A 12051-nucleotide genomic window follows, 5' to 3' on the forward strand; every position below is an offset into this window, starting at 1 on the left:
GGGGTGTCCCTAGGGGGAGCAGCAGGTAAGGTAGGTGACCGTTCAGGGAAGGGGTGTCCCTAGGGGGAGCAGCAGGTAAGGTAGGTGACCATTCGGGGGGGGTGTCCCTAGGGGGAGCAGCAGGTAAGGTAGGTGACCATTCGGGGGGGTCCCTAGGGGGAGCAGCAGGTAAGGTAGGTGACCGTTCAGGGGGAGGTGTCCCTAGGGGAGCAGCAGGTAAGGTAGGTGACCGTTCGGGGGTGTCCCTAGGGGGAGCAGCAGGTAAGGTAGGTGACCGTTCGGAGGGGGGAGGTGTCCCTAGGGGGAGCAACAGGTAAGGAAGGTGACCGTTCAGGGGGGGGGGGTATCCCTAGGGGGAGCAACAGGTAAGGTAAGTGACCGTGTGACTCCTAGTGTGGTGTGACTCCTAGTGGGGTGTGACTCCTAGTGGGGTGTGACTCCTATTGGGGTGTCATGACGTGGCCCTCTTTGGGTACAGTGAGCACCATCCCCCTCTCTCTCTCTCTCCTACATCCAGGCTGCTGTTAGGCAGGTCATAAATTCCTGGAGGAGATTCTTCCTCATGGCCAGACAGTATAGAGAGAGAATGAGTTTTCAAAGACAGAACAAAGGAACTTCTTCCACCTCACAGATCTTGAGAACTGAACAATATTCATGTTCTGGAGAATAAATGGTCGGTGAGGTAGCCTGCTACGAACTGGTCCGTTTGGTACAATTTTGTGAAATTCATGAGAGCCAATACAGCCACGTTACCATAACCATGTTTATACAAGAGTCTCAGTTGTGAGGTTTTCATCTAATTGTGGTATAAAAGAAATGAGTAAAGATGAAACTATTTGTGAAATTATGTAATGTGATTTACCACTGTTTAATAAACTAAATGAATGAGTTTCCTTTAACTAAATCATAGGCGCGCCCCATGAGCACAGACATTGATCTGGTGTCATGGGACAGCCCCTTTCTGCTCTTCTGAATATAACCCCCACCATGGGAATTTATCTTCAGAACAAGCTTCTCTCAATTTCGAGAGGGCTAAGGTTTGAGTAGAGACCAAGCTTACCTCAATTACGAGAGGGCTAAAGTTTGAGTAGAGACCAAGCTTACCTCAATTACGAGAGGGCTAAAGTTTGAGTAGAGACCAAGCTTACCTCAATTACGAGAGGGCTAAGGTTTGAGTAGAGACCAAGCTTACCTCAATTACGAGAGGGCTAAAGTTTGAGCCCATTGCTAAATTCTTAACCATACCACGTGGTTAAACTCTGAGACTATCGATCTGAAAGAACAAGAACAAATATTTGATACTAATTACTAGTCTGCAGCTAGGAATTCAGTGTAATTGAACGCGAAGGCCGACAACCGCCGAAACATCTATTCTATAACAACATTGCTGAATGTTACTCTGAACTATCCATTCTAACCATGGCAGAGAGAGAGAGAGGGCGTACAAACTCTCCAACAGAAACAAACTTTCCAACAGAGATCACAGCGACACACTGAGCGTAAATATATATATTGATTGCAATTGTTCCTGAATGAGTGAGCGTTCATGTGCAAAGGATTAGCATTTCAATTGTTATAATTATCAACTTTGTAGTGTCTTTTATCTCAGTCGACCCCCACTTCCCTTTTGTCCACCAAGCCGCGATACCGGTTTATCCCACTTGGGAAACTCTGTTATCATTTCCTTGTAACTATCTACTGTTCGTTTGTTTCTGCATTTCTGGGATTATTTAGTTACTTAATAAATGATTTAAGACAATTGATGTATGGATGACTCATAGTGAAGACTGGGTTCGTGCAGATAACCAACAATTTACAATGTTTGGAATGAGACTAACTTGAGGTAAAGAATAATTCATTAATTGGAGGACTAATTGATCAGATATTAAAATAACTGAAAGTTATATTAGGAATATTTTCCATGGTGCCCTGACTTCCTAGTTAATTACAGTTACATGATTAAGTTAGTTTAATCACACATTCTAATCGCCAGTGTTCAATCATTAATGAACAAACTTGACATGCTCAGGGCGAGGATCTCCTTCCAGAGGGACATCAGATCCTGTAACATACTCTTGTTTTTCTGAGACTTTCCTCCGACATCCAGAGGGATTATAAAAGACTGGCGGGTTTTACCAATTTCTGAGTGGATAGGAAGCTGAATCTCTCTGGCTTAGAACAAAGGTGGTCGGCTCTGCTTAATTTATTTTTTTTATTTTTTTATTTTACCTTTATTTAACCAGGCAAGTCAGTTAAGAACACATTCTTATTTTCAATGACAGCCTGGGAACAGTGGGTTAACTGCCTGTTCAGGGGCAGAACGACAGATTTGTACCTTGTCAGCTCGGGGGTTTGAACTCACAACTTTCCGGTTACTAGTCCAACGCTCTAACCACTAGGCCACCCTGCCGCCGCCAACAACACATGGTGCGAAACGTACAGGAAATTGCAAGCTTCTGCTCCGCGACTCGGAATACTTTGTCATCGAATGTTGCCCTGTGGACAGGGTGGTATGCTGCTGGCTACTATTATTATTATTGTATTGTAGGCCTATGTCATATGCCAAAAACTGTGTAACTAAAGGTTAACGAGCCATGAATCAAAACGACGATGACCCCTTCCTCTGACACACACGTGCAGGGCCCGAACTGCATGTTAATCTCAGTGTTGATTGGTCGGTGTTAAGGCCGCTTCAGCCCGTGGTTGTCATAACCCTGAGAGACTGTAATGGCCTGGACCACTGAAGGACCTCATTAGACCACACACACACACTGAGAGGCCCAGTGATTACAGGGTACGAACCCAAATCAACTCCACCACGACCCCTGTTCCCAACAAGCACAAGTCAATCCAGACATGGTGGACCGACCACAAAAACAGAGACAAATGGACAGATTAACAGGTGTCTGTATCCATGTACCACCTTTCCAGTTATTACAGACTAACAACACACCACACTGAGTCACGTCAACACACCACACTGAGTCACGTCAACACACCACACTGAGTCACGTCAACACACCACACTGAGTCACGTCATCACAACCACACTGAGTCACACCAACACACCCCACTAGGAGTCACGTCAACACACCACACTGAGTCACGTCAACACACCACACTGAGTCACATCAACACACCACACTGAGTCACGTCAACACACCACACTGAGTCACGTCAACACACCACACTGAGTCACGTCAACACACCACACTGAGTCACGTCAACACACCACACTGAGTCACATCAACACACCACACTAAGTCACATCAACACACCACACTGAGTCACGTCAACACACCACACTGAGTCACGTCAACACACCCCACTGAGTCACGTCAACACACCACACTGAATAACGTCAACACACCCCACTGAGTCACGTCAACACACCACACTGAGTCACGCAACACACCACACTGAGTCACGTCAACACACCACACTGAGTCACGTCAACACACCACACTGAGTCACGTCAACACACCACACTGAGTCACGTCAACACACCACACTGAGTCACGTCAACACACAACACTGAGTCACGTCAACACACCACACTGAGTCACGTCAACACACCACACTGAGTCACGTCAACACACCACACTGAGTCGCGTCAACACACCACACTGAGTCGCGTCAACACACCACACTGAGTCGCGTCAACACACCACACTGAGTCGCGTCAACACACCACACTGAGTCGCGTCAACACACCACACTGAGTCGCGTCAACACACCACACTGAGTCGCGTCAACACACCACACTGAGTCGCGTCAACACACCACACTGAGTCGCGTCAACACACCACACTGAGTCGCGTCAACACACCACACTGAGTCGCGTCAACACACCACACTGAGTCGCGTCAACACACCACACTGAGTCGCGTCAACACACCACACTGAGTCGCGTCAACACACCACACTGAGTCGCGTCAACACACCACACTGAGTCGCGTCAACACACCACACTGAGTCGCGTCAACACACCACACTGAGTCGCGTCAACACACCACACTGAGTCGCATCAACACACCTGACTAGGAGTCACACCAACACACCCCACTAGGGTTCACATCAACACACCACACTGAGTCACATCAACACACCCCACTAGGAGTCACATCAACACACCACACTGGGAGTCACATCAACACACCACACAGAGTCACATCAACACACCACACTGAGTCATATCAACACACCACACTGAGTCACACCAACATACCCCACTAGGAGTCACATCAACACACCCCACTAGGAGTCACATCAACACACCCCACCAGGAGTCACATCAACACACCCCACTAGGAGTCACACCAACACACCCCACTAGGAGTCACACCCCACTAGAAGTCACACCACACTAGGAGTCACACCACACTAGGAGTCACACCAACACACCCCACTAGGAGTCACATCAACACACCCGACTAGGAGTCACATCAACACACCCCACTAGGAGTCACCACCCCACTAGGAGTCACACCAACAAACCACACTAGGAGTCACACCAACACACCCCACTAGGAGTCACACCAACACACCCCACTAGGAGTCACATCAACACACCCCACTAGGAGTCACACCAACACACCCCACTAGGAGTCACACCAACACACCCCACTAGGAGTCACACCAACACACCCCACTAGGAGTCACATCAACACACCACACTAGGAGCCACACCAACACACCCCACTAGGTGTCAAACCCACTAGGCGTCACACCCCGCTAGGTGTCAAACCCACTCGGAGTCACATCAACACACCCGACTAGGAGTCACATCAACACACCCCACTAGGTGTCACACCAACACACCCCACTAGGAGTCATAACAACACACCACACTAAGAGTCAAACCCACTAGGAGTCACACCAACAGACCCCACTAGGAGTCATATCAACACACCCCACTAGGAGTCACACCAACACACCCCACTAGGAGTCACATCAACACACCACACTAGGAGCCACACCAACACACCCCACTAGGTGTCAAACCCACTAGGCGTCACACCCCGCTAGGTGTCAAACCCACTCGGAGTCACATCAACACACCCGACTAGGAGTCACACCAACACACCCCACTAGGAGTCACACCAACACACCCCACTAGGAGTCATAACAACACACCACACTAAGAGTCAAACCCACTAGGAGTCACACCAACAGACCCCACTAGGGAGTCATATCAACACACCCCACTAGGAGCCACACCAACACACCCCACTAGGTGTCAAACCCACTAGGCGTCACACCCCGCTAGGTGTCAAACCCACTCGGAGTCACATCAACACACCCCACTAGGAGTCACATCAACACACCCCACTAGGAGTCACACCAACACACCCCACTAGGAGTCATAACAACACACCACACTAGGAGTCACATCAACACACCCCACTAGGAGTCACACCAACACACCCCACTAGGAGTCATAACAACACACCACACTAAGAGTCAAACCCACTAGGAGTCACACCAACAGACCCCACTAGGAGTCATATCAACACACCCCACTAGGAGTCACACCAACAAAACACACGAGGAGTCACACCAACACACCCCACTAGGAGTCACACCAACACACCACAAGTCACACCAACACACCACACTAGGAGTCACACCAACAAAACACACTAGGAGTCACACCAACACACCCCACTAGGAGTCACCACCCCACTAGGAGTCACACCAACAAACCACACTAGGAGTCACACCAACACACCCCACTAGGCGTCACACCAACACACCCCACTAGGAGTCACACCAACACACCCCACTAGGAGTCACACCAACACACCCCACTAGGAGTCACACCAACACACCCCACTAGGAGTCACACCAACACACCCCACTAGGAGTCACACCAACACACCCCACTAGGTGTCACACCAACAAACCACACTAGGAGTCACACCAACACACCCCACTAGGCGTCACACCAACACACCCCACTAGGAGTCACACCAACAAACCACACTAGGAGTCACACCAACACACCCCACTAGGCGTCACACCAACACACCACACTAGGAGTCACACCAAAACAGCACACTAGGAGTCACACCAACACACCCCACTAGGAGTCACACCAACACACCCCACTAGGAGTCACACCAACACACCCCACTAGGAGTCACACCAACACACCCCACTAGGAGTCACACCAACACACCCCACTAGGTGTCACACCAACACACCCCACTAGGAGTCACACCAACACACCCCACTAGGAGTCACACCAAAACAGCACACTAGGAGTCACACCAACACACCCCACTAGGAGTCACACCAAAACAGCACACTAGGAGTCACACCAACACACCCCACTAGGAGTCACACCAACACACCCCACTAGGTGTCACACCAACACACCCCACTAGGAGTCACACCAACACACCCCACTAGGAGTCACACCAACACACCCCACTAGGAGTCACACCAACACACCATACTAGGAGTCACAGTAGGCCTGGACCTCACCTATAGGCCTGGACCTCACCTATAGGTCTGGATCTCACCTATAGGCCTGGATCTCACCTATAGGCCTGGACCTCACCTATAGGCCTGGACCTCCCCTCTAGGTCTGGATCTCACCTATAGGTCTGGATCTCACCTATAGGCCTGGACCTCACCTATAGGCCTGGATATCACCTATAGGCCTGGATCTCACCTATAGGTCTGGATATCACCTATAGGTCTGGATATCACCTATAGGCCTGGACCTCACCTATAGGTCTGGATCTCACCTATAGGTCTGGATCTCACCTATAGGTCTGGATCTCACCTATAGGTCTGGACCTCACCTATAGGCCTGGATATCACCTATAGGTCTGGATATCACCTATAGGTCTGGATATCACCTATAGGTCTGGATCTCACCTATAGGTCTGGATCTCACCTAAAGGCCTGGACCTCACCTATAGGTCTGGATCTCACCTATAGGTCTGGATCTCACCTATAGGTCTGGATCTCACCTAAAGGCCTGGATATCACCTATAGGCCTGGATCTCACCTATAGGCCTGGATCTCACCTATAGGTCTGGATCTCACCTAAAGGCCTGGATATCACCTATAGGTCTGGATCTCACCTATAGGCCTGGATCTCACCTATAGGTCTGGATCTCACCTATAGGTCTGGATCTCACCTATAGGTCTGGATCTCACCTATAGGCCTGGATCTCACCTATAGGCCTGGATATCACCTATAGGTCTGGATCTCACCTATAGGCCTGGATCTCACCTATAGGCCTGGATCTCACCTATAGGCCTGGACCTCACCTATAGGCCTGGACCTCCCTCTAGGTCTGGATCTCACCTATAGGTCTGGACCTCACCTATAGGCCTGGACCTCCCCTCTAGGTCTGGATATCACCTATAGGTCTGGATCTCACCTATAGGTCTGGATCTCACCTATAGGCCTGGATCTCACCTATAGGGCTGGACCTCACCTATAGGCCTGGATCTCACCTATAGGTCTGGACCTCACCTATAGGCCTGGACCTCCCCTCTAGGTCTGGATATCACCTATAGGTCTGGATCTCACCTATAGGTCTGGATCTCACCTATAGGTCTGGATCTCACCTATAGGTCTGGATCTCACCTATAGGTCTGGATATCACCTATAGGTCTGGATCTCACCTATAGGTCTGGATCTCACCTATAGGTCTGGATCTCACCTATAGGTCTGGATATCACCTATAGGCCTGGATCTCACCTATAGGCCTGGATATCACCTATAGGCCTGGATCTCACCTATAGGCCTGGATATCACCTATAGGCCTGGATCTCACCTATAGGCCTGGATCTCACCTATAGGCCTGGACCTCACCTATAGGCCTGGACCTCCCTCTAGGTCTGGATCTCACCTATAGGTCTGGACCTCACCTATAGGCCTGGACCTCCCTCTAGGTCTGGATATCACCTATAGGTCTGGATCTCACCTATAGGTCTGGATCTCACCTATAGGTCTGGATCTCACCTATAGGTCTGGATCTCACCTATAGGCCTGGATATCACCTATAGGCCTGGATATCACCTATAGGCCTGGATATCACCTATAGGCCTGGATCTCACCTATAGGGCTGGACCTCACCTATAGGCCTGGATCTCACCTATAGGGCTGGACCTCACCTATAGGCCTGGATATCACCTATAGGCCTGGATCTCACCTATAGGCCTGGATCTCACCTATAGGGCTGGACCTCACCTATAGGCCTGGATCTCACCTATAGGCCTGGACCTCACCTATAGGCCTGGACCTCCCCTCTAGGTCTGGATCTCACCTATAGGTCTGGATCTCACCTATAGGCCTGGACCTCCCCTCTAGGTCTGGATCTCACCTATAGGTCTGGATCTCACCTATAGGCCTGGATATCACCTATAGGTCTGGATCTCACCTATAGGCCTGGATATCACCTATAGGCCTGGATCTCACCTATAGGCCTGGACCTCGCCTCTAGGTCTGGATCTCACCTATAGGTCTGGATATCACCTATAGGTCTGGATCTCACCTATAGGCCTGGACCTCCCCTCTAGGTCTGGATCTCACCTATAGGTCTGGATCTCACCTATAGGCCTGGATATCACCTATAGGTCTGGATCTCACCTAAAGGCCTGGATATCACCTATAGGTCTGGATCTCACCTATAGGCCTGGATATCACCTATAGGTCTGGATCTCACCTAAAGGCCTGGATATCACCTATAGGTCTGGATCTCACCTATAGGTCTGGATATCACCTATAGGTCTGGATATCACCTATAGGCCTGGATCTCACCTATAGGCCTGGATCTCACCTAAAGGCCTGGATATCACCTATAGGCCTGGATCTCACCTAAAGGCCTGGATCTCACCTATAGGCCTGGATATCACCTATAGGTCTGGATCTCACCTAAAGGCCTGGATATCACCTATAGGCCTGGATCTCACCTATAGGCCTGGATATCACCTATAGGTCTGGATCTCACCTATAGGCCTGGATCTCACCTATAGGCCTGGATCTCACCTATAGGCCTGGACCTCACCTATAGGCCTGGACCTCCCCTCTAGGTCTGGATCTCACCTATAGGTCTGGACCTCACCTATAGGCCTGGACCTCCCCTCTAGGTCTGGATATCACCTATAGGTCTGGATCTCACCTATAGGTCTGGATCTCACCTATAGGTCTGGATCTCACCTATAGGTCTGGATCTCACCTATAGGTCTGGATCTCACCTATAGGTCTCATCTCACCTATAGGCCTGGATATCACCTATAGGCCTGGATCTCACCTATAGGGCTGGACCTCACCTATAGGCCTGGATCTCACCTATAGGTCTGGACCTCACCTATAGGCCTGGACCTCCCCTCTAGGTCTGGATATCACCTATAGGTCTGGATCTCACCTATAGGTCTGGATCTCACCTATAGGTCTGGATATCACCTATAGGCCTGGATATCACCTATAGGCCTGGATCTCACCTATAGGCCTGGATCTCACCTATAGGCCTGGACCTCACCTATAGGCCTGGACCTCCCCTCTAGGTCTGGATCTCACCTATAGGTCTGGACCTCACCTATAGGCCTGGACCTCCCCTCTAGGTCTGGATATCACCTATAGGCCTGGATCTCACCTATAGGTCTGGATCTCACCTATAGGTCTGGATCTCACCTATAGGCCTGGACCTCACCTATAGGCCTGGACCTCACCTATAGGCCTGGACCTCACCTATAGGCCTGGATCTCACCTATAGGTCTGGATCTCACCTATAGGCCTGGACCTCCCCTCTAGGTCTGGATCTCACCTATAGGTCTGGATCTCACCTATAGGCCTGGATATCACCTATAGGTCTGGATCTCACCTATAGGCCTGGATATCACCTAAAGGCCTGGATATCACCTATAGGCCTGGATCTCACCTATAGGCCTGGACCTCGCCTCTAGGTCTGGATATCACCTATAGGTCTGGATCTCACCTATAGGCCTGGACCTCCCCTCTAGGTCTGGATCTCACCTATAGGTCTGGATCTCACCTATAGGCCTGGATATCACCTATAGGTCTGGATCTCACCTAAAGGCCTGGATATCACCTATAGGTCTGGATCTCACCTATAGGCCTGGATATCACCTATAGGTCTGGATCTCACCTAAAGGCCTGGATATCACCTATAGGTCTGGATCTCACCTATAGGTCTGGATATCACCTATAGGTCTGGATATCACCTATAGGCCTGGATCTCACCTATAGGCCTGGATCTCACCTAAAGGCCTGGATATCACCTATAGGCCTGGATCTCACCTAAAGGCCTGGATCTCACCTATAGGCCTGGATATCACCTATAGGTCTGGATCTCACCTAAAGGCCTGGATATCACCTATAGGTCTGGATCTCACCTATAGGTCTGGATATCACCTATAGGTCTGGATATCACCTATAGGCCTGGATCTCACCTATAGGCCTGGATCTCACCTAAAGGCCTGGATATCACCTATAGGCCTGGATCTCACCTAAAGGCCTGGATCTCACCTATAGGTCTGGATATCACCTATAGGTCTGGATCTCACCTATAGGCCTGGATATCACCTATAGGTCTGGATCTCACCTAAAGGCCTGGATCTCACCTATAGGTCTGGATCTCACCTATAGGTCTGGATATCACCTATAGGTCTGGATATCACCTATAGGTCTGGATATCACCTATAGGTCTGGATCTCACCTATAGGTCTGCCATGTGTCCTACCGTCTACCTTCCCGATGGCTGCTGGGTTAACTCTATCCCTCATTGAGGATTACCACGTACAGCTGACTGTGAGCTGTTTAAAATGTCCGTGACCGTTTCTCATCAACAACAGGTGGGCATGTTTGCATGCCTCAAAGAGCTACAATGACCAAGAAATAGTGTAAACAGGATAAAACGTAGTTGTACATTCTGCAGGGATAGTTGTGAGACACGTAACGTCACGTAAAGTAGCACGAAAAACATTCATGTGTAACAGTTAGACGCACATCCCTGCTGTGTGGCCTGCAGACAGCAGTACAACTCCAACACAAAGCCTTACAGACAACACCAAGACAAAGAGAACCCATAACCAACGTAACGAGAACATACAAAACATAACGACAACATCAAACCAAACGATCGTGTATACAGAACGTTAACGAGAACATTCACGGAACATAACGACAACATCAAACCAAACGATCGTATACAGAACGTTACGAGAACAATCACGGATCATAACGACAACATCAAACCAAACTCAACGTGTATACAGAACGTTACGAGAACAATCACGGAACATAACGACAACATCAAACCAAACGCATCGTGTATACAGAACGTTACGAGAACAATCACGGAACATAACGACAACATCAAACGATCGTATACAGAACGTTACGAGAACAATCACGGAACATAACGACAACATCAAACCAAACGATCGTGTATACAGAACGCGTTACGAGAACATTCACAGAACATATCGACAACATCAAACACACCGTGTATACAGAACGTTACGAGAACATTCACAGAACATATCGACAACACCAAACGCAACGTGTATACAGAACGTTACGAGAACAATCACAGAACATATCGACAACACCAAACGATCGTGTATACAGAACGTTACGAGAACAATCACGGAACATAACGACAACATCAAACCAAACGCAACGTGTATACAGAACGTTACGAGAACATTCACAGAACATATCGACAACACCAAACGCAACGCGTGTATACAGAACGTTACGAGAACATTCACAGAACATAACGACAACACCAAACGCAACGTGTATACAGAACGTTACGAGAACATTCACAGAACATAACGACAACACCAAACGCAACGTGTATACAGAACGTTCACAGAACATAACGACAACACCAAACGCAACGTGTATACAGAACGTTATGAGAACATTCACAGACACTAACCAAATCAAGCACTAAACGTACAGATAACGTTGGCCTTACCTTTCCCCTGCGCCGACACCTCCGTCCTGACCTCCCCATTAAAGGTTGTTGTTTCTAATTGGCAGAGATATGTCAGGTA

At 49.1% G+C, this 12051-nt stretch overlaps 1 pseudogene; it reads right to left on the bottom strand.

Moving 5' to 3' along the window:
• Positions 1-6010: 6010 nt before the first annotated feature.
• LOC135538154 (sodium/potassium/calcium exchanger 1-like) overlaps positions 6011-12051 on the bottom strand; it is a 31193-nt pseudogene continuing 25152 nt past the window's right edge.

The sequence above is a fragment of the Oncorhynchus masou genome, unplaced genomic scaffold (assembly GCF_036934945.1).
Source record: "Oncorhynchus masou masou isolate Uvic2021 unplaced genomic scaffold, UVic_Omas_1.1 unplaced_scaffold_921, whole genome shotgun sequence".
Taxonomy (NCBI): domain Eukaryota; kingdom Metazoa; phylum Chordata; class Actinopteri; order Salmoniformes; family Salmonidae; genus Oncorhynchus; species Oncorhynchus masou.